Source organism: Schistocerca americana, chromosome 1, assembly GCF_021461395.2.
Source record: "Schistocerca americana isolate TAMUIC-IGC-003095 chromosome 1, iqSchAmer2.1, whole genome shotgun sequence".
NCBI lineage: Eukaryota > Metazoa > Arthropoda > Insecta > Orthoptera > Acrididae > Schistocerca > Schistocerca americana.
Window position 1 is genome coordinate 1,209,054,301 of NC_060119.1, and position 25,545 is coordinate 1,209,079,845.

The window sequence follows — 25,545 nt, forward strand, 5'->3', positions numbered from 1 at the left end:
TGATCTTCTTTACTAAGGTTTTTGTGCAGAGATTCCAAATCAATGGTGACAACGCTAAGCCCTGTACTTGGCTTTAAAGTACTCGTTACCTAATGTTCACCATCCTGAGAGTTCCGTAGCAGTTCATGAGCCGTGCATGGCTCGTGTTCCCGCCGTCATGTATTTTACACCCTGTTTTTAACGTACTTCCACCTCACTACGTTAATTTAAATTACTACTGACACTGAGTTGCTGCTTTGCCTGACCGTGACCGGTACTAGCAGCGCATATCGATATATCCCCTCTCGTAGTATCTTTGCTCGACTACTATTATTTCCCGGTCGTTGTCTGTCGTAGCTGGCCGGAGTGGCCGAGTGGTTCTAGGCGCTAGAGTCTGGAACCGTGCGACCGCTACGGACGCAGGTTCGAATCCTGCCTTGGGCATGGATGTGGGTGATGCCCTTAGGTTAGTTAGGTTTAAGTAGTTCTAAGTTCTAGGGGACTGATGACCTCAGAAGTTAAATCCCATAGTGCTCAGAGCCATTTGAACCATTTGTCTGTGGTAAGCTAGTTGAGTTCAGGTCGCGAGTTTGGGCTGCCAGTCAGCTGGAATGCGTCTGGAGCGCAGTCCGGACCTGCCAGTCGCAGAGTTGCAATGCGGCACTAGTGCAGTCGGGTTGGAGCAGCAGTGAGGTCTGTGTTGACATGGCTCGCCCGACCATTGCCGCCACGTATCACTTGAGCCGGGCTGCGGTCTTGGCGAATCTTCGGTCGGTGGTCCTACCGGACGACGTGTTTTGGCTCGCCGATCGTTCATGAGTCGGCAGTGTGGGTCTTGTCTTCTTGTGTGCTTAGTTACTGTTGGGTATCGGTCAGGTGGAGGAGGAGGAGGAGATTAGTGTTTAACGTCCCATCGACAACGAGGCCATTAGAGACGGAGCACAAGCTCGAGTTAGGGAAGGATGAGGAAGGAAATCGGCCGTGCCCTTTCAAAGGAACCATCCCGGCATTTGCCTGATCACGGAAAACCTAAATCAGGATGGCCGGACGCGGGATTGAACCGTCGTCCTTCCGAATGCGAGTATCGGTCAGGTCTTCGTGCAAGTGTTTGTCAGGTTGTGTGTGTAGTTGCCGTTGTTTCCACTGTCTACGATTTTAGGTGTTGTCGGCATTTTGAGAACAATCGGTCGGTTGCTGCGGACGAGGGAAGAAGTTATCTCGACGCGGTGCTGTCGGTTGGGTCCGGTGGCGGTTCCTGGGCAGCGTCGGAGCGTGTTGGGTTGTCCGATCGCTACGAGCTTCGTGGTTCACCGATCCAGGACGTCAAAGTTGAGTAATGGCTTCAACTACCGAAGCCACGTCCATTCATGTTGCAGTGGTTCGTTTCGGTGGTTCGCTGTTGGGGAGCTTTTCCTGTGAGCAACACCGAGTGTTTGTATTGCTGAAATTTAGCCGCCAAGCGGTGCAATTAACTATATTGGTTGACTACAATTCGAGTGCACCAGCGGAATTGTCTGCCTTGTGGCCGTTAGTGTTCTGGTTACCTGCCCTGGCCGCAAACGTAGTTTTTAGGCAGTGTGTTTTCCTCCCCTGTTGTTGCTGCCCAACATGGCGTGCAGTTTTGGCAACTCAGTTCAAATACGCGTTTGTTTGGGGATAGTGATAGTTGTAATATTTTTTTGGGCGGGGGGGGGGGGGGGGGGGGCTTCAGTTCTCGTGTATTCCGTCGTGGCAAGCAAGCGGTTGGTCGGTCGGTCCGTGACTTCCTTCGTTGGGTTCGCACGAATTAATTAATTAATTGTGGTTGGACTCACCACCTGTCTCGCCTAAGTGAACGAGGGCAGACCGATCCACTGGAGGCTCCTGAGAGCCGTTCTCTTAATTACTTACAAGTTATTGTGGGCCATCCGCCGTTGGTGTTCCAAAAGGAAATTTTTAAACTTACTGAATTGTTTTACCGATTGTTGCAATATATATTTCCTTAATTTGGAGAATTTAACCTTGCGGCCTTCAGCCATCTTATTGCGTTTGTTCATCTCTTTCTGTGCACCTTGTGGGCCATAAGCCCTATTAGCATCTTAAAACACTGTGGCCTTCTGCCTTCAGTAATCATCATAGTATATTTGGAATTTTGAAGATTTAATCTTAAAACACTGTGGCCTTCTGTCTTCAGTAATCATCATAGTATATTTGGAATTTTGAAGATTTAATCTTAAAACACTGTGGCCTTCTGCCTTCAGTAATCATCATAGTATATTTGGAATTTTGAAGATTTAATCTTAAAACACTGTGGCCTTCTGCCTTCAGTAATCATCATAGCATATTTGGAATTTTGAAGATTTAATCGTAAAACACTGTGGCCTTCTGCCTTCAGTAATCATCATAGTATATTTGGAATTTTGAAGATTTAATCCGACGGCCTTCAGCCGCTCCGCGTGCTGATCTCACATATGTATACGATTATCTTATTTGTAAATTTAACTGTGTGTCATGTCTTTTCAAAGTTGAACTTATTCTAAAGCATCTGTTTGGAGGCCTTCAGCCGCGAAACAAAATAAATTCTTTCAAAAGTGTATTTGTGAATTGAATGATAATAAATTACAATTGTGAAATGAATTCGACCGTACCTCCCTTGACCCTTTCCACAATCCTAATTACCTGTTAGCCCTGCGTGATTTAGCGTGCGTTTCAGTTCATATATTCCTCTTCCATTACTATTCCTTAGCAGAAAGACGTTCTTGGTCTTTTTAATCTTGCGGCTGCTACTAATCTTAGCTTGCACTTTTTTACCTGCCTACTTTGGTTGTCTGTTCACGTTTGTCTGCGGTCTGCAGAGCAGTGAAGCTATTCGAGACGTCTAGATTACAGCTAGCAGTCTTACCGCATCTTCTAAGCTCTTGCCTAAGACAAAAGCTACCCTGATCCTAAATTACCCGCTGCCATATGCAGCTATCAAATTTTTTAATTCTGGCAGATCAGTTTTGAGTTTTAAAATCATCTGCTCTTACTCCATAATCTTGGAGCGATAGGCTCGACTAGGACAGTGCCGAAGGCTAGCCTCATGTTTACTAAAGTTTGTTGCTTCACAGCAGAAAAGAAAAAAAGGCGGAGGCATTCTTCAAGCTGTCGACCATTTTTCACTAAACTACGGTTGTTTCCATACTTGTCCAATGTTAGGATGATTTCTTTTTATCTACAGTTATCATTTAGCTGTAGTATCTGAATGAATTCTTGTAATTACGGGACTTAATGAGGTTTTATTTAATTAGAAACGACTGGCTTGTGATACTGGAACGTAATTTATGTCTTGCGCGTGATTATATGCCACTACAGTAGAGGCTGAAGTGATGTTAAGCTGCGATCACTGCACAAGTAGAAACTGAATAAACCTTTTGCAATATATAGTATCGCAATTTTTTATATTTATCCTTTAAATTGATGGCCTAAATAATGACTCACAAAAAATAAAAGTAGTTACAATGTATTTGTATTCCATTCCCTCAGCTGGTGTACCTCAAATTTTTAAATATTTAATTGCAAGTGCTGCATTCAAATGTCTGTATTTAATGAAGTATTAATTAACATTTGATTTGAATAATTCGTGTTTACTCGGTAAACCGCAGTACCACTATGTAATTAGCCCCCAACGAGGACCTTGACTGTACAAAAAGTCGAACGTTACATAGAAGGCTTACCAACGTGCCGGCATAAAGAACTGGACGTCGTGAAATACTTCAAATATTTTCTTCTCCGGTTTACCCATGGTGGGTACTCCATTTAAATGCGCAATTTTCTAATAGAAACTTTTCTTAATATGAATGCATCTGTTTTATGTGTCATCCTTACCTCGGCCATTTTTTGGAACCTTAATTTGTTGCCAGAACTTTTCTTCTCATCTTCTACTATGTCTACCACAGTTATACAATTTTAGTAACTCTTACTTTGCTTTCTTCTTCTCTTCGTCACCTTCGTTTATCTTTTAGCAAAATTTAATGTTGCGGATGCTGCTCAATTCAATCAAGTCTCTATTGCATTCTACCAACAGAGATAAGTCGTCTGCAAACCTCACCCCGTCTGGTTACATTTTTTGATTGTTTCAGGCGTCATCTCCACCACTACATGCTATGATGTCGCACTTGTTACAAAGAAAGTACGTCAGCTACACCTCAAAGGTATTTCCTTGGTTGCATGTTTGCATGTTTGTTGTCCACAATTGCAACTATTTTAGGTCGATGACAAATTAATTTAATCCTAGTTTTACGAAGATGGTCAATAGCATGAGGATGCAGAAGACAGTAGAGACAACTAAATTATAGATGTATAATGTGTCACCATAGGCAATGTGGGCTGTAGTTACAAAATTGCCATGATGACCCCTCTACTGGCAAAAGAGCCTGAATTAGTCCTCCTGTCGCATTTGCAGGAGGGGCTGTCTAGGTGTAGGTAACCATTATAAAAAGACTGAGAGATCAGCGAAATGTGTGTGTGAAATCTTATGGAAGTTGACTGCTAAGGTCATCAGTTCCTAAGCTTATACACTACTCAAACTAAATTATCCTAAGGAAAAACACACACACCCATGCCCGAGGGAGGACTCGAACCTCCGCCGGGACCAGCCGCACAGTCCGTGACTGTAGCACCTTGGACCGCTCGGCTAATCCCGCGCGGCATCAGCGAAATGCTGACATCGAACATTATACGAGCTGGAGCCTGGGATATCAAAAGTTTGAATGTGACAGCGATGTTAAAATATCTCAGAAAGGACATGCAAAAGTTCGTCTAGATTTAGTAGGAGAAAGAAACGAAACGCAAAGAAGATACTAATTCTTTTCAGATGTATACAGGACATTATCAACTGCAGCAGAAAGTGCTACAACGAAAGTAGGATTTGCGATAATGATTCAAGCAGAATAAAGAAGAGACTTAAATGTCTCAGGGAACAATACAAATAATATATGGAAAGTGGGATTCGCCATGAATACGAGGGTAGGGGACAGAATGAGTTACTGTGAACAATTCAGTCAGTATCACCAGCAAACCACAGTTAATAACACAGCGTTGAACGGGTAACTTAGTATGGGAGATGAAACTTCAGTGATCTGGATGATTGGACCGCTGTGAAAGGGAAGAGATAGTTAACTTACGGGAGAATACGGTCTCCGTAATAAGAATGAGGGAGTAGAAAGACTAATCGAGTTCTTCAATAAATGTCATTTAGTAACATCAAAAACTCTGTTTATAAATCACAAGAAAATGCAAAACCTGGAAGAAGCATGGAGAAACGAGAAGACACCAGTTGGATTACGTTATGTTGAGACAAAGATTTTGTAATGAGATATAGGATTGTAAGGTGTACCCGGGAGCACTTACAGACTAACACCGTAGTTCGCTAATGATTAAGAGCAGGCTGAAATGCAAGAGAATCCTCCAGAAGAATCAGAACCGGATACCTTAGTGTTGAACTATGTTTAAAGGTCTCTGGGACACTGATGCTGTGGTTATGATTATCATTACACGAAGTTGATTTGAAGTTGAATGGACATCTCACGAAAGAGCAACCACAGAGTTGCACAGACAAATATAAATACAGTGACGGTAACGTGCGAAGTTATCTTGGATAATATCAGCTGATCGTCGAAATAAAGAAATACAAGAAAGGTTTAGGGAAAGGAAAGGAAGGAATACAGCAATATAAGTCACTCAGGTATGAAATAAATGTGAAATACAGGCAATCTAAAACGAAATACTGCGGCAAAAATGCTAAGAAACCAAAAAAGAAACAGTCGTCGGAATCGCAGATCAGCACATACATGTGTTTAAATATTTACCGGCGAAGTTAACACAGATGGTGTTAACAATAGAAGTGCAAGTGGAATTTTATTGTTAAACGCAGATGAGATCGGATACGTTGAATGAGTACACTGAAGGGCTGGAAGAAGCCTCAGCTGATGTGGCCGAAGAAGAAAGAGATGTCGATTTGAAAGACGTATGGAATCCTGTATTAACTAGAGTTGGGTGGAGCTTTGGAAGACTTTTCAACAAATAGGGCAGTGGGATGGATAACATTCCTTAGGTATTTCTATAATTATCCGAGAAAGTGGTAAACACAAACGATATGTAGGCATACCATCCGATTTCCAGAAGAATGCCATGCACACAATAGAGTCGATATCAAAGGCTGATCTGCGATTCTAACAACTGTTTCTTTTTCGGTTTCTTCGCATTTCTGTCACAGTATTTCGCAATAGATTGCCTGTACTTCTCATTTATTTCATTCCTGAGTGACTTATATTGCTGTATTCTTTCCTTTTCCTAAACCTGTTTTGTATTTCCTTATGTCGATGATCAACTGAAGAATTTATGATATTACTTAGAACTTACGTACAATCAGCTTATTAGCTCTGAATCCCGAGTTACTGACAAGAACCATGTAGAGAAAAAGTAAAGGAAAATCGAGGATCTGACAGATGACAATTAGTTAGGTTTTACAAAAGCTAAATGCACTAGAGAGGCAGTTCAGACTCTGAAACTTAAAAGTTTAAAAAAAAGTATAGAAACGTAAATAGAAATCGTTGCCTAAAAAAAATAAAATAAAATAAAAGGTGGAAGATGCTTGATATTCTCGCAGAAATATTTATGAGCTGTAGGAAAAGACGCGAGAGGAAACTGTAAGATTGGCAAATCAAGAGAGAAATGCTCGAATTAAAAAGGTTATAAGTAAGGGTGCAGTCTTGTTTCTTTACTGTTGCGTCTGTACATCGAAGTTACCCAGAGTGGGATTACAGTCAGGGTGAGAGGGTGTCAATGAACAGATTCTCTAACGGGAATACTATCCTCAGCGAAAGTGCGGAGAAATTACGGGACCTGTGGAACTGAATGAACCGTATAGCGACCACAGAATATGATTCGATAATAAACCGCAGAAAGACGGAAATAGTGAGGCGTGCTAGGAATGAGATATACGAGAAACTTAACAGCACAATTGGGGACCACATAGTTGTATTACGGGAACAAGGGAACAAACGAAGAGCGAAGCATGGAGGATATAATAAAAGGAAGATATAATAAACAGACAAGCAGAGGCAGAGAGGGCATTCCTCGCTAAAAGAAGTCAACTAGTGTCAAACACAGGCCTTAATTCAGCAAGTGATTTATGTGACTGTACATCTGGACCACAGAATTATACGGAAGAGTATCATGGGCTAACTAGAAACCAGAATATCGTAGAGTTTGAGATGTTGTGTTACAGAAGGATTCTGAAAATTAAATGGCCTGATAAGAAATGAGTAGATTCTTCGTGAAATCGAGGAAACGATAATACAACAGGTGTTAAGATGTCAGGAAATAATTTATTTGTTACTAGACGAGACGTAGAGTTAAAAATGGAATCTATAGGTTAATGAAGGGATCGGAATGTAGCCAACCAATAGTTGAGGCCGATTGGAGTTGATGCCACTCTGGGATAAAGAGGCTGGTACAGTAGAGAATGGGAAAGGAAACTGAGTATCTGTTACGTGACGATCAGTTTGGCTTTAGGATAGGCAAGGCACCAGAGAGGTAGTTCCGTCGTTGCGGTTTGTTAATGGAAACAAGGCCGAAGAAATATCAAGACGGCGACCATAGAATTTTTCGACCTGGAAAAAGCATTCAACGATGCAAAATGGTGCTAGATGGGAAAGATGAGAAGTATGCAGTACGTACAAGAGCGAAAACAGTGATGACCAAGAACGAAGTGCTCGGATTAAAAAGGGTGTAAGACAGGGATGTATTCTTTTACCCATACCGTTCTGCATCTGCATCTACACACACCACATACGCGCACACACACACACACACACACACACACACACACACACACACACACACACGCACACATCGCAAGCCACCGTACGATGTGTCGCGGTCTTTTCCCTTTCTGTTCCACTTGCCTCGGTTTGAGCCCTAATTTCTCGTGCCTAATCTTCGTGATCCTTATACGAAACGTATGCTGGCGACAGTAGAATCGTTATGCAGTCGTCTTCAAATACCGGTCGTCTAATTTTTCTCAATAGTGTTCCCGGAAAAGAACGTTGCCTTCCCTACAGATGTTCCCATTTTAGTTTCCATAACACTTGCGTGTTGTTCGAACCTACCATAACACATCTACCAATTGGAAATCTGTGGTAAGGTCTTATGGGACCAAACTGCTGAGGTCATCGGTCCCTAAGCTTACGCACTATTTAATGTAACTTAATCTAAGGACAACACACACACCCACGCCCGAGGGAGGACTAGGCCCTCCGACGGGGGGAGCCACCCGGGCCGTGACAAGACGCCTCAGACCGCGCGGCTAGATCCCGCGCACACATCTAGCAGCCTGTCTCTGTTTTTCCTTTAACCTGACCTGGTGCGTAAGCCAAACACTCGACCACTACTCAAGAACAATTCGCACTAATGTCCCGCATGCGGCCTCTATTACAAGTGAACAACACTTTCGTAAAGTTCTCCCAATAAACAGCTGCCGAGAATTCGCCTTCCCTACCACAATTCCCACATGCTCATTCCATTTCATATCACTTTGCAACGTCGCACCCAGATATTTAGACGACGTGTCTCTGTCAAACAGGACACTACTAATGCTGTATCCGAACATTCATTGTCAACTTCGACCTCAGTAGCGATAATATTTGTCTCAGCTGCAGCGGAACACTCCCCCTCCTATGGCTTTCTAAATATCTCAGAGCTTTTTACTTCAAGTGTCAACCAGTTCTCGGTCCCAAGAATAGTCTGACTGCGGTAATTTTCTGGAGGGCAATAAATTCGGAAACTTTGATACGAATAATTCGACAATTTACTGATTAAATTTTGAGAGTCGAAGTGTCGCTACTCTGACTTCCCTCTCTGCATATCGACATGCGGGTGATCATCAAAGTTCCTCAGCGTACCACCTGGCCTAAATATCTGTGCACCAAAGAAGTAATGAAGGAAATAAAAGAAAGATTCAAGGATGAGATTACAATTCCAAGCGAAGGGATATCAGTTATAAGATCCACTGATGACATTGTTATCCTCACTGAAAGTGAAGATCAATTACAGGATGTGTTGTTTGGAAAGAACAATCTAATGAGTACGGGATATGGACTGAGAGTAAATTGAAGGGCGAAAGTAACGAGAAATAGCAGAAACGAGAACAGCGAAAAATTTAACGTAAGAATTGAGACTCACGAAGCAGACGAAGTGAACGAATTCTGCAACATACGTAGCGAATAACCCACGAAGGACGGAATAAGGGCACAAAAAGCAGACTAGCACTGTCAAAGTCTCATTGGCCAAGAGAAGTCTCTAGTATCAAAAATAGGCCTCAGCTTGAGAAAGACGTTTCTGAGAATTAGGTTTGGAGCACAGTATTGTATAGCAGTGAAACATGGATTATGGGTAAAACAGAAACAGAAGAAAATGGAAGCATTTCAGACGTACTGCTACAGGAGAACTCTGAAAATCAGATGGACTGATACGGTAAGGACTGTTGTGGATTGGCAGGAGACCAACCCACTAAATTGAGAGGAAGCCGAAAGGCACGCGTTTAAGCTCACGCAGGCTGGCGTGAGGTCTGGAACAGGACAAGGTAATCAGAACTTAGAAAAACGGAGGTAACTGGTAGAATACTTAACTTTAATCCACTAATGTTGAACGTAGCTCTTGTCTGTACATTCTTTACAATATCAATAGCAACTGATAATGGCGCCTTTCTAGGTCGTAGCAAATGACGTAGCTGAAGGCTATGCTTACTATCGCCTCGGCAAATGAGAGCGTAATTTGTCAGTGAACCATCGCTAGCAAAGTCAGCTGTACAACTGGGCGAGTGCTTGGAAGTCTCTCTAGACTAGACCTGCCGTGTGGCGGCGCTCGGTCTGCAATCACTGATAGTGGCGACACGCGGGTCCGACGTATACTAACGGACCGCGGCCGATTTAAAGGCTACCACCTAGCAAGTGTGGTGTCTGGCGGTGACACCACAAGGAATGACGAGGTTCTGCAAAGAATCGAAGAGGAAAGGAATATGTGGAAAACACTGACAAGGAGAAGGGACAGGGTGATAGGACATCTGTTAAGACATCGGGAAATGACTTCCATGGTACTAGAGGGAGCTGTAGAGGGCAAAAACTGAAGGGGCAGACAGAGACTGGAATGCATGCAGCAAATAATTGAGGACGTAAACTGCAAGTGCTGCTCTGAGATGAAGAGTTTGACACAGGAGAGGAATTCGTGGCGGGCCGCATCAAACCAGTCAGTAGACTGATGACTCAAAAAATAAAATAGAATTAAATTAAAAAAACGCAGTAAAGTATCTGTTATCTAGTCTCTGCAAACTTAAGTTGCGACGTAAAGTAGTGTAGGAGGCCTGCGAGAGAGAAGGGGAGAGGAGAGAGAGAGAGAGGAGAGCCATAATAAACACAAGAAGAAGAATGCCTACTTCAGGCGTTGTTCTGATCCATGACAACGCTCTTCTTCACAGCGCTGGCACAACTCAACGCTCCACAAGGAAATCTGTTGTGGCGTAACAAGACAGCCAAGCCACTCGGAAGTAGCCGAGAGGCACGCGTTAACTCACGCAGGCTAGTAGATACACTCCTGGAAATTGAAATAAGAACACCGTGAATTCGTTGTCCCAGGAAGGGCAAACTTTATTGACACATTCCTGGGGTCAGATACATCACATGATTACACTGACAGAACCACAGGCACATAGACACAGGCAACAGAGCATGCACAATGTCGGCACTAGTACAGTGTATATCCACCTTTCGCAGCAATGCAGGCTGCTATTCTCCCATGGAGACGATCGTAGAGATGCTGGATGTAGTCCTGTGGAACGGCTTGCCATGCCATTTCCACCTGGCGCCTCAGTTGGACCAGCGTTCGTGCTGGACGTGCAGACCGCGTGAGACGACGCTTCATCCAGTCCCAAACATGCTCAATGGGGGACAGATCCGGAGATCTTGCTGGCCAGGGTAGTTGACTTACACCTTCTAGAGCACGTTGGGTGGCACGGGATACATGCGGACGTGCATTGTCCTGTTGGAACAGCAAGTTCCCTTGCCGGTCTAGGAATGGTAGAACGATGGGTTCGATGACGGTTTGGATGTACCGTGCACTGTTCAGTGTCCCCTCGACGATCACCAGTGGTGTACGGCCAGTGTAGGAGATCGCTTCCCACACCATGATGCCGGGTGTTGGCCCTGTGTGCCTCGGTCGTATGCAGTCCTGATTGTGGCGCTCACCTGCACGGCGCCAAACACGCATACGACCACCATTGGCACCAAGGCAGAAGCGACTCTCATCGCTGAAGACGACACGTCTCCATTCGTCCCTCCATTCACGCCTGTCGCGACACCACTGGAGGCGGGCTGCACGATGTTGGGGCGTGAGCGGAAGACGGCCTATCGGTGTGCGGGACCGTAGCCCAGCTTCATGGAGACGGTTGAGAATGGTCCTCGCCGATACCCCAGGAGCAACAGTGTCCCTAATTTGCTGGGAAGTGGCGGTGCGGTCCCCTACGGCACTGCGTAGGATCCTACGGTCTTGGCGTGCATCCGTGCGTCGCTGCGGTCCGGTCCCAGGTCGACGGGCACGTGCACCTTCCGCCGACCACTGGCGACAACATCGATGTACTGTGGAGACCTCACGCCCCACGTGTTGAGCAATTCGGCGGTACGTCCACCCGGCCTCCCGCATGCCCACTATACGCCCTCGCTCAAAGTCCGTCAACTGCACATACGGTTCACGTCCACGCTGTCGCGGCATGCTACCAGTGTTAAAGACTGCGATGGAGCTCCGTATGCCACGGAAAACTGGCTGACACTGACGGCGGCGGTGCACAAATGCTGCGCAGCTAGCGCCATTCGACGGCCAACACCGCGGTTCCTGGTGTGTCCGCTGTGCCGTGCGTGTGATCATTGCTTGTACAGCCCTCTCGCAGTGTCCGGAGCAAGTATGGTGGGTCTGACACTCCGGTGTCAATGTGTTCTTTTTTCCATTTCCAGGAGTGTAGGTTTGAAACAGGATACGTAATGAATGCTATAAATAAAAGTACGTAGCTGCTGGAATACTTAACTTTAATCCATCCTTGTTGTAAATCGCTATTGACGATACAAGTGAGACTCTGCAGATACATGCAATGTACAATGAATGGCGCCTTGCTAGGTCGTAGCCATTGACTTAGCTGAAGGCTATTCTATCTGCTCTGCAAATGAGCGAGGCTTCGTCAGTGTGCATCGCTAGCTACGTCGTCCGTACAACTGGTGCGAGTGCTAGTAAGTCTCTCGAGACCTGCCGTGTGGTGGCGCTCGGTCTGCGATCACTGACAGTGGCGACACGCGGGTCCGACGTATACTAATGGACCGCGGCCGATTTAAAGCTACCACCTAGCAAGTGTGGTGTCTGGCGGTGACACCACAAAATCCAATGGGACAGTTTCAACCACTCGACATATAGCATCGACCTAGTGCCAAGTGACTTCAGTCTTTACGCGAAAGTGAAGAAGCAGTTAGGACGGCAGCGCTCACAAATTAAGGTTGAGCTTGTAGATTCGTTCCTGTTCAATGGTGACAACATACTATGAAGAGGCTATAAGAGGATCCTAGAAACTTGTCCACAGATGCAACATGTGCGTCAAACATTACGATGATTACATCGAAAAGTGACTATAAGTACACCTAACTTTTAATAATTAAATAATTTTTTTCAAGTCTTTGTCGCCTATCGGAGATATTTTCTGTCTTTTCTTTTCGTATGAACGCCACCGTTATCTTTCAACCGATGTAGGTTATTGACCGCAAACTGAATATTCAGTGAAGCTAGTTTCAAGACCTCAGTCGCCTTAAGAGACCTATGCAATATAGACTGACGGAAAAAAATCGCAGCACCAAAAAATTGTTAATGTGGGGTCATGAAATTTCTGGCACACATTTGTCTAGGTAACATATTTAAGTGATTAACTTTGTAGTATCACGGGTTAATGTAAGCGCGAGATAGATCGTTGAAAATGTGAAATGCTGGTACATTAATAACCGGTGCAACAGCCAGAATGCTGAATTCAAGCACGCAAACGTGCATGCGTTGTGTTGAACATGAACCGGATGTCAGTTTGTGGGACAGAGATCCATGCCTGTTGCACTTGGTCAGTCAATACAGGGACTGATGTGGATGACGCTTGAGTTGCTGGCCGATGATGTCCCATGAGCGTTCGACTGGAGACAGATCTGTTGATCGAGCAGGCCAAGGGAACATGGCGATACTCTATAGAGCATGTTGGGTTACAACAGCGGCATGTGGGCTAGCCTTAATTGAACTTCGAATTATCGAGAGTCGACTGTAGTTGTTGTTGTTGTGGTCTTCAGTCCAGAGACTGGTTTGATGCAGCTCTCCACGCTACTCTATCCTGTGCAAGCTTCTTCACCTCCCAGTACCGACTGCAACCTACATCCTTCTGAATCTGTTTAGTGTATTCATCTCTTGGTCTCCCTCTACGATTTTTACCCTCCACGCTGCCCTCCAATACTAAATTGGTGATCCCTTGATGCCTCAGAACATGTCCTACCAACCGATCCCTTCTTCTAGTCAAGTTGTGGCACAAATTTCTCTTCTCTCCAATTCTATTCAGTACCTCCTCATTAGTTATGTGATCTGCCCATCTAATCTTCAGCATTCTTCTGTAGCACCACATTTCGAAAGCTTCTATTCTCTTCTTGTCTAAACTATTTATCGTCCACGTTTCACTTCCGTACATGGCTACACTCCATACAAATACTTACAGAAACGACTTCCTTACACTTAAATCTATACTCGATGTTAACAAATTTCTCTTCTTCAGAAACGCTTTCCTTGCCATTGCCAGTCTACGTTTTATATCCTCTCTACTTCAACCATCATCAGGTAATTTGCTCCCCAAATAGCAAAACTCCTTTACTACTTTAAGTGTTTCACTTACTAATCACCCGATTTAATTCGACTACATTCCATTATCCTTGTTTTGGTTCTGTTGATGTTCAACTTATATCCTCCTTTCAAGACACTGTCCATTCCGTTCAGCTGCTCTTCCAGGTCCTTTGCTGTCTCTGACAGAATTACAGTGTCATCGGCGAACCTCAAAGTTTTTATTTCTTCTCCATGGATTTTAATTCCTACTTCGAATTTTTCTTTTTTTTTCATTTACTACTTGCCCAATACACAGATTGAATAACGTAGGGGATAGGCTACAACCCTGTCTCACTCCCTTCCCAACCACTGCTTCCTTTCATGTCCCTCAACTCTTATAACTGCCATCTGGATTCTGTACAAACTGTAAATAGCGTTTCACTCCCTGTATTTTACCCCTGCCACCCTCAGAATTTGAAAGAGAGTATTCCAGTCAACAGTGTCAAGGCTTTCTCTAAGTCTACAAATGCTAGGAACGTAGGTTTGTCTTTCCTTAATCTATTTTCTAAGATAAGTCGTAGGGTCAGTATTGCCTCACATGTTCCAATGTATCTATGGAATCCAAACTGATCTTCCCCGAAGTCGGCTTCTACCAGTTTTTCCATTCGTCTGTACAGAATTGGTGTTAGTATTTTGCAGCCGTGTCTTATTAAACTGGTAGTTCGGTAATTTTCACATCTGTCAACACCTGCTTTCTTTGGCTATAACGTTATAACGTTAAAAATAATATCCGTTTGTTGACAGTTTCCAGCATATTCAAAACTGATGTCAGAAGTGTGTTGCAGCTAATTGTCATTAGTTTGAAGGTCAGTGAAGATATTTTGTTTGCAATTCTTTTTTCTTTTATTTTTTGAGACCATTCACCGCATTTTGTATGAGAAGTACATACTATTTACATTACGGTCGCAGGCCTCCTACACTACTTTTTGTCGCAACTTAAGTATGGATTCCGGCCTCTGTCTTCCTCTACAGTTTTTTTCCCTCTACAGCTCCCTCTAGTACTATGGAAGTCATTCCCTGATGTCATAACATATGTCCAATAATGCTTTCCCGTCCCCTGTCAGTGTTTCCCACTTCTTCCTCTCCTCTCCGATCGTTTGCAGAAACTCCTCATTCTTCACCGTATTAGTGCAGATAATTTTCAGCATTCGTTTGTAGCACCACAAGTCAAATACTTCGATTCTCTTCTGTTCCGGTTTTTCCACAATCCACTTTTCACTACCATACTATGCCTTGTTCCATACGTAAATTCTCAGAAATTTCCTCCTCATATTAAGACCTGTGTTTGATACTAGTAGAGTTCCCAGCTTACTGGTCTTGAATGGAGAGAGAAGTTGCGTCTCAAATACTTCGAGTCTCTTCTGTTCCGGTTTTTCCACAGTCCACGTTTCACTACCATACTATGCCTTGTTCCATACGTACATTCCTAGAAATTTCCTCCTCATATTAAGACCTATGTTTGATACTAGTAGAGTTCCCTGCCTACTGGTCTTGAATGGAGAGAGAAGTTGCGTCTCAAATACTTCGAGTCTCTTCTGTTCCGGTTTTTCCACAGTCCACGTTTCACTACCATACTATGCCTTGTTCCATACGTACATTCCTAGAAATTTCCTCCTCATATGAAGACCTATGTTTGATACTAGCAGAGTTCCCTGCCTACTAGTCTTGAAAGGAGAGAGAAGTTGTGTCTCAAATACTTCGCGTCTCTTCTGTTCCGGTTTTTCCACAGTCCACGTTTCACTACCATACTATGCCTTGTTCCATACGTACATTCTCAGAAATTTCCTCCTCATATTAAGACCTATGTTTGATACTAGTAGAGTTCCCTGCCTACTGGTCTTGAAAGGAGAGAGAAGTTGTGTCTCAAATACTTCGAGTCTCTTCTGTTCCGGTTTTTCCACAGTCCACATTTCACTACCATACTATGCCTTGTTCCATACGTACATTCTCAGAAATTTCCTCCTCATATTAAGACCTATGTTTGATACTAGTAGAGTTCCCTGCCTACTGGTCTTGAAAGGAGAGAGAAGTTGTGTCTCAAATACTTCGCGTCTCTTCTGTTCCGGTTTTTCCACAGTCCTTGTTTCACTACCATACTATGCCTTGTTGCATACGTACATTCATAGAAATTTCCTCCTTATATTAAGACCTATGTTTGATACTAGTAGAGTTCCCTGCCTACTGGTCTTGAATAGAGAGAGAAGTTGTGTCTCAAATACTTCGCGTCTCTTCTGTTCCGGTTTTTCCACAGTCCATGTTTCACTACCATACTGTGCCTTGTTGCATACGTACATTCATAGAAATTTCCTCCTTATATTAAGACCTATGTTTGATACTAGTAGAGTTCCCTGCCTACTGGTCTTGAATAGAGAGAGAAGTTGTGTCTCAAATACTTCGCGTCTCTTCTGTTCCGGTTTTTCCACAGTCCACGTTTCACTACCATACTATGCCTTGTTCCATACGTACATTTCTAGAAATTTCCCCCTCATATTAAGACCTATGTTTGATACTAGTAGAGTTCCCTGCCTACTGGTCTTGAATGGAGAGAGAAGTTGTGCCCACCCGCCTCGGTAGCGGATGGAGTGCAGAAGGCAGTGAGGCGCCGTGGTAGGGGGGCGGTGGAGCGACCGCCTGGCGTGGCGTGCCGTGACGAGCGATCGATAGTCGGCGGTGCGAGGGTCGACGCGGCACGCGCACGCACGCACGCACACACACACACACACACACACACACACACACACACAGCGCGCTCTCGCGGAAAAGTGATTTATGGGCCGGGTAATTCCGCCGCTTAGGCGCCGCGCCGCTTACATAAATCAGAATTACCGCGGCGCGGAAAACTGCGAGGGAAATTAAGTATTCTCCACCGAAGGTGACACTGGAGGCTGCGCCGAGTTCATGCGCAGGTAGGGCCGCCGCCAAGTTCCCGGATTTATGAGCGAAAGACGCCGTCTTCCGGCGCTAGCGCATCTCACGGTCACAATTACGGGAGTGAAGCAACAGACTGTCACAGGGAAGGCAATTTCGAAATCGAAATGAACTCGAAAACTGGAGAGTGACTTGATGGTTAAGGGATCAGGTCTCTTCTGTGTAAATCACATGAGTTCTGAAAACAACGGTAGTGTGAGAACCCGCTCGTTCTGTCCGTCTACGAGACCCAGAAAGATGTAGATACAGGTGACGATGTACACTCATGCTTATAAATTAAGGATAATGCCGATACATGGTGAAAAACGCTCGGGTGGGCGGCTTGTGGGCTTAAATCACCTCGGGGTATGACCATGCGGTGCATCTGACCTGCGGTCGTCGCACGGTGGCGCTGGCAGCAGTCTACATACGCAGAGGTGTGTTGGTGCATGTAAGAGTACGGTGCAGCGAGTAAGTGTGCAGACATTTTCAGACGTGCTAATGGCGACTGTGTGTTGAATATGTCTCAAAGAACACATAATGATGACGTTATGAGGGTTAGAATACTAGGGCGACTGGAGGCTGGTCAAACACAGCAGGTCGTAGCACGGGCCCCCCGTGTGCCACAAAGTGTGATCTCAAAATTATGGCAACGATTCCAGCAGACAGGAAACGTGTCCAGACGCTACAGTACGGGACATCCACAGTGTAAAACACCGCAAGAAGACCGATATCTCATCATTAGTGCCCGCAGATAGCCAAGCAGAACTGCAGGTAGCCTTGCTCGTGACCTTACTACAGCCGCTGGAACAGTTGTCACCAGACACACAGTCTACAGACGACTAAGCAGACGTGGTTTATTCGCCCGGAGACCTGCAAGGTGCATTCCACTGACCCCTGGTCACAGGAGAGCCTGTAAAGCCTTCATTCTAGAATACAGTACGCGGTCATTGGAACAGTGGTCCCAGGTAATGTTCACGGACGAGTCGTGGTATAGTCTGAACACTGATTCTCGCCGGGTTTTCATCTGGCGTGAACCAGAAACTAGACACCAACCCCTTAATGTCCTTGAAAGGAACCTGTATGGAGGTCGTGGTTTGATGGTGTGGGGTGGGATTATGAATGGTGCACATACACCCCTGCAAGTCTTTGACAGAGGAACTATAACAGGTCAGGTGTATCGGGACGTCATTTTGCACGAGTATGTCCGCCTTTTCAGGGGTGCAGAGAGTCCCACCTTCCTCCTGATGGATGATAACGCACGGCCCCACTGAGCTGCCATCGTGGAGGAGTACCTTGAAACAGAAGATATCAGGCGAATGGAGTGGCCTGCCTGTTCTCCAGACCTAAACCCCTTCGAGGACGTCTGGGATGCTCTCGGTCGAAGTATCGCTGCACGTCTTCAAGCCCCCAGGACACTTCAGGAGCTCCGACAGGCACTGGTGCAAGAATGGGAGGCTATACCCCAGCAGCTGCATGACCACCTGATCCAGAGTATGCCAATCCGTTGGGCGGCCTGTGTACGTGTGCATGTTGATCATATCCCATATTGATGTCGGAGTACATGCGCAAGAAACCGTGACGTTTTGTAGCACAGGTGTTTCGGGACGGTTTTCTCAACTTGCCACCAATACTGTGGATTTACAGATCTGTGTCGTGTGTGTTCCCTATGTGCCTATGCTATTAGCGCCAGTTTTGTGTAGTGCCACGTCGTGTGGCACCACATTCTGCAGTTATCCTTATGTTATGAGCATGAGTGTCGATGTCAACTTCCTTGCCTTCTTGAAGTCGTTTGACACTGTTTCGCACTGCCGCCTAATGGACAGAACAGGAGAGTATGGAATATCAGACCAGCTGAGTGACCGGAACGCAGAGTTTCTAGAAAAAGGAGGACGCCGTGTCATTCTCAACGGAGAGAGATTTTCAGGGGTAAAACTAACTTCCGCGAAGGAGCATTACAGTGTTGTGACCATACGAAACTACTTTCTTCCGGCCATAACTGTTGTTGTTTGATTGCTCCAGGAGAAGGATCATCAAAGTAGAATAAACTGTATATTAGTTCACTTTATTACATGAATGAATAAAAGATTTACTTAACTTAGATATTGCTTTTGCCGCAGGAGTCCTTGACTACGGTGCATTAAGTAACAAACTGTTCTCTTGATGTACAACGTTCGATATTTACAACAGTACAAATTCATCTTAAACTTTAACAACTGACTGGTCCTATGCTCGATGCTGATTGCAGCAGCTGAGGTCTCGAAGTGGGCAGAACTCTTCCAGCTTAGCCCTATATTCACCTCCGTGTGTGGGCGCTGCAATGCTGGAGGAGAGGTGTGGTATTCAGGGGTCCCTCTTATATGCTGTAGGTTGCAGCGAGCCCTCGATAACATCTATGGTATCGATAGGCGCTGCCGACTTTGGATGCGGCACTGTGATCTCTGGACCTTATCATATACACGTCCATCACTATGAAAAACAGCCAGCCCTTCAGCATGTCTCTTTTCATCTATCTGTCGTGAATAATTGACTGGAGGAGAGAAGACTCAATGTAACAGGACTAATCAGATAGTAGTGATTGTATGTGTTGATTTCATTTCCACTTTTTAAACACATGAAACTATATGGTTCCAGAGACCTTTTCAAGTCTCATAAATCTGTGACGCATATAAGCAGACTAAAGCAACGAATAAAAATTTCTACAAAGGCTGGGATTCGAACCAACGTTTGCTGCTGACCAGGCAAATGCGCTAACCACTACGCCACACCGGGAGAGTGACTTTGCACAACGCATGGACTGTCTTTGCCTCCCCCCTCTCTAACGTTCTGTGATCTATCATGGCACTGGCTGTAGTATATACAGGGCTATTACAAATGATTGAAGCGATTTCATAAATTCACTGTAGCTCCATTCATTGACATATGGTAACGACACACTACAGATACGTAGAAAAACTCAAAAAGTTTTGTTCGGCTGAAGCCGCACTTCAGGTTTCTTCCGCCAGAGCGCTCGAGAGCGCAGTGAGACAAAATGGCGACAGGAGCCGAGAAAGCGCATGTCGTGCTTGAAATGCACTCACATCAGTCAGTCATAACAGTGCAACGACACTTCAGGATGAAGTTCAACAAAGATCCACCAACTGCTAACTCCACTTGGCGATGGTATGCGCAGTTTAAAGCTTCTGGATGCCTCTGTAAGGGGAAATCAACGGGTCGGCCTGCAGTGAGCGAAGAAACGGTTGAACGCGTGCGGGCAAGTTTCACGCGTAGCCCGCGAAAGTCGACGAATAAAGCAAGCAGGGACCTAAACGTACCACAGCCGACGGTTTGGAAAATCTTACGGAAAAGGCTAAAGCAGAAGCCTTACCGTTTACAATTGCTACAAGCCCTGACACCCGATGACAAAGTCAAACGCTTTGAATTTTCGGCGCGGTTGCAACAGCTCATGGAAGAGGATGCGTTCAGTGCGGAACTTGTTTTCAGTGATGAAGCAACATTTTTTCTTAACGGTGAAGTGAACAGACACAATGTGCGAATCTGGGCGGTAGAGAATCCTCACGCATTCGTGCAGCAAATTCGCAATTCACCAACAGTTAACGTGTTTTGTGCAATCTCACGGTTTAAAGTTTACGGCCCCTTTTTCTTCTGCGAAAAAAACGTTACAGGACACGTGTATCTGGACATGCTGGAAAATTGGCTCATGCCATAACTGGAGACCGACAGCGCCGACTTCATCTTTCAACAGGATGGTGCTCCACCGCACTTCCATCATGATGTTCGGCATTTCTTAAACAGGAGATTGGAAAACCGATGGATCGGTCGTGGTGGAGATCGTGATCAGCAATTCATGTCATGGCCTCCACGCTCTCCCGACTTAACCCCATGCGATATCTTTCTGTGGGGTTATGTGAAAGATTCAGTGTTTAAACCTCCTCTAATAAGAAACGTGCCAGAACTGTGAGCTCGCATCAACGATGCTTTCGAACTCATTGATGGGGACATGCTGCGCCGAGTGTGGGAGGAACTTGATTATCGGCTTGATGTCTGCCGAATCACTAAAGGGGCACATATCGAACATTTGTGAATGCCTAAAAAAACTTTTTGAATTTTTGTATGTGTGTGTAAAGCATTGTGAAAATATCTCAAATAGTAAAGTTATTGTAGAGCTGTGAAATCGCTTCAATCATTTGTAATAACACTGTATGTAGCATGACTACGCTCCTAGCGTTAATGCTAGCTGTTGATGTAGCATGAATGAGTGCAGTGTGCGACACAGTTTATGATTAACGGTGTAATTTCTATTACCATGTGGCAACAATGACGAATTCATGGTTTGCATTGTCTGACGACATTGATTTTATATCGCCTAATGTGACGTTGTAAATGCCTTTATGAATCTGATGATGGTTCGTGTACTGAAACAAGATGTTAATAAAGAAATTTTATTAGCAGCTCTTGGCAGCAGTAATGATGTTCTTCAAATAAACAAATGTAAAGTATTGCGTATTCATAGACGGTAATACCAATTATTATGTGATTACTCGACTGCAGAAAAATTACTAGAAGCAGTTACTTCCATAAAATACCTAGGTGTATGCATACATGTGACATGGCATCGCGGCCTTCTCTCTGAAGGAGAACACCCTATTCTTCCATCCTGGCTAGAAACAAAATAAGACCTAACATCGGCGTCCCGCCAGGAGAAGCAGTGAATGACAGTCGTTATGTAACAACGCACCTGGACCACACTGATTGACGGATGAGGCAAGCGGTAACTTTATTGGGGTGTGTTGCGGATCCTATTGAGACTTCCCCTTAGAAAAAAATATGAATGACTGTGCTAGTAAACTTCTACGTTATTTGACACAAAGACAACTGAGTAAAACTGAACGTACTCAGACAGTTCTCTCTTTACTTATTCTGACCATCACTAAACAGACTTTTTTTTTTTTTTTTTTTTTTTTTTTTTTTTTTTTTTTTTTTTTTTGCAGCTCCATCTGACTTTCAATAATCCCTGTACAAAAGACTGGCCCTGACTAACAATAACCTATACCTTTCATGAATCACTTACCTCACAAAAATCTTCGTTACTCGAACTACTGCAATACAGCGAGTGCCAATACTACCAGTTAAATAAAAGATTTTAACTACTGAAGGCACTATCTGACTGACAGGCATAGTTAGCAAATGAAAGATTTTGACAGAGAACAAACAATGTATTTACCTTAATAATGTTCAAAAGTCATCATATATATCTATCAATTCATGACCTCCATCTTTACAAATTTCCTTTTTCTGGCGGACACACGTCCAGATCGTCCTCTTATAGTAACTTCTCAAAACTCTGGCATCTCTCTCTCCACATCCACCACTGCTGGCGGCTCATCTCCAACTGCACAACGCTACGAGCTGTTCACATCCAACTGCCCAACACTACACAAGCGAATATTCCAACAATGAGTCCAACCAGCCACAGACTGCACACGGCACAGTCAGTGATTTTCATACAGAGCGCTACGTGGCATTACCAACACAAAAACCTAAACAGCCTACTTACACTATCTATGACATACCTTCACATTACTGGTGTACTGGGCCTCCGCACTTTCTCGACTTTTAACCAAGTGCTCTTACCTGGAGTTCAAACATTCGTGCATTGTTTGCCATCCCGCGAATTCCATCTCTCTATTAACGCATTTAAGTCAAGATCTACCATTACGAAAGAAACAATGTTCTGGTGGAAAAAAGTATATGCTTGAGGTACCACTTTGTAATGAGCCCTGTCACAATTAGGCTCTCACGAGGATAACACTCTTTTTTGCGAAGTGGGTCTTCCCTTCGCAATTCAGGATCTTTACCGAAGCAACGATATGGAACTACTAAGTCCTGCCCCACTGAAGTCCCACAATGTAAAATAATGGCGGCGATACCGAACAGCCAGCCGGAGTGGCCGTGCGGTTCTAGGCATGGATGTGTGTGATGTCCTTAGGTTAGTTAGGTTTAAGTAGTTCTAAGTTCTAGGGGACTGATGACCATAGCTGTTAAGTCCCATAGTGCTCAGAGCCATTTGAACCATTTGAAAGAACACAGTACATGGTCACTGGAGCAGTGGTCCCAGGCTATTTTCACGGACTAGTCCAGGTATAGTCTGAACAGTGATTCTCGATGGATTTTCATCTGTCGTGAACCAGGAACCAGATATCAACCCCTTAATGTCCGTGAAAGAGACCTGTATGGAGGTCGTGGTTTGATGGTGTGGGGTGGGATTATGATTGGCGCACGTGCAGCTCTGGATGTCTTTGACAGAGGAAGTGTAGCAGGTCAGTTGTATCGGGATGTCATTTTGCACCAGTATGTCCGCCTTTTCAGGGGTGCAGTAGGTCCCACCTTCCTCCTGATGGAGCCTACCGGTGTGGCCGAGCGGTTCTAGGCGCTTCAGTCCGGCACCGCGTGACCGCTACGGTCGCAGGTTCGAATCCTGCCTCGGGCATGGATGTGTGTGATGTCCTTAGGTTAGTTAGGTTTAATTAGTTTTAAGTTCTAGGCGACTGATGACCTCAGAAGTTAAGTCGCATAGTGCTCAGAGCCATTTGAACCATTTCGTACCGAACAGGGTATCATCGACCGCTGCTTGACCACAAACGACAGTTACAGCAGCAGGAGAGAGCACAGGAGCTGACTTACCTTGTCCTATGGTGTCTGTGGTGCTGTTCAGAATAAGCTTTGCCAAATGAGATACGTTCGTCTATGCCTCTCTCGTTGTCACAGTGCAAATCAAAGCTTTATTCACAGATATGAAACTACACAACCCACGAGCAAGCACACAGTCTGGCTTTACCTGAACAAAACGCGAAGTTGATTTCCTAGCTTTAGCCGATCAACGCTGACATCCATCTATTCCGTTTCCCTACAAAACTTCTAGTGCCTAACAATGGCGTTCCTGCCGCTCTTACCTCTCGCTGGGTCACTGTGACGTCAGCTACCGTTCGCTCGACGAGAGATCCGTACCCAAAGACTGGTAAGTTGCGCAGGTCACACCAACATTCAAGAAAGGTAGTAGGAGTAATCCACTAAATTACGGGCCCATACCGTTAACGTCGATATACAGCTGGATTTCGGAACATATATTGTGTTCGAACATTATGAATTGTTTCGCAGGAAACGGTCTATTGACGCACAGCCAACATGGGTTTCGAAAACATCGTTCCTGTGAAACACAACTAGCTCTTTATTCATATGAAGTGTTGAATGCTATTGACAAGGGATTTCAGATCCATTCCGTATTCCTGGATTTCCGGAAGGCTTTTGACACTGTACCACACAAGAGGCTCGTAGTGAAATTGCGTGCTTATGGAATATCATCTCAGTTATGTGACTGAATTTGCGATTTCCTGTCAGAGAGGTCACAGTTCGTAGTAACTGACAGAAAGTCATCGAGTAAAACAGCAGTGATTTCAGGCGTTCCCCAAGGTAGTGTTATAGGCCCTTTGCTGTTCCTTATCTACATAAAGGATTTGGGAGACAATCTGAGCAGCCGTCTTCGGTTGTTTGCATATGATGCTGTCGTTTATCGACTTATAAAGTCATCAGAAGATCAAAACAAACTGCAAAACGATTTAGAAAAAAATATCTGAATGGTGCGAAAAATGGCAGTCCCTGAATAACGAAAAGTGTGAGGTTATCCACATGAGTGCTAAAAGGAACGCGTTAAACTTCGGTTACACGATAAATCAGTCTAATCTAGAATCCGTAAATTCAACTAAATACCTGGATATTGCAATTACGAACAACTTAAATTGGAAAGAACACATAGAAAATGTTGTGGGGAAGGCTAACCAAAGGCTGCGATTTATTTGCAGGACGCTTAGAAAATGTAACAGACCTACTAAGGAGACTGCCTACACTACGCTTGTCCGCCCTCGTTTAGAATACTGATGCGCGGTGTGGGATCCTTACCAGATAGGACTGACGGAGTATTATCGCGATTGTATTATCGCGAAATATGGGAGAGAGTGTCGCAGAAATGATACAGGATTTGGGCTGGACATCGTTAAAAGAAAGGCGTTTTTCGTTGCGACGGAATCTTCTCACGAAATTCAAATCACCAACTTTCTCCTCCTAATGCGAAAATATTTTGTTGAGACCGATCTACATAGGGAGAAACCATCACCACGATAAAATAAGGGAAATCAGAGCTCGTAGGGAAAGATATAGGTGTTCATTCTTTCCGCGCGCTATGCGAGATTGGAATAATAGAGAATTGTGGAGCTGGTTCGATGAACCCTCTGCCAGGCACTTAAATGTGATTTGCAGAGTATCCATGCAGACGTAGATGTAGATACAGATACCATCCTTTCAGTGAAATTAGGCGTGCATGCTTAACTCCTTCTTACTGACTTCCTAACACTCGAATTACGGAGTTCTGACGTCAGATGAGTTTACCTGCAGCTTCCTGCTGTACCTTAATAATTTGCCGACAGAATAAAGTTTGCTTTTGTCAGAGGGCGCTAGTCGGACCAGTCCACCTCTCCCAAAGTGGAGGGGTGTCAGACCACGAGTAATGCATTTTAGTTTTTGTCCTCCCGCTCTTCTTTGGCCGTGATCCTCCGCCTTCTGGCTCGTGCAGCTCACTGCACCACGCGACAAACCTTGACCCGGTTCACTCCAGTCATTTGGCGCACGGTTAACGACGCGATCTGCGTC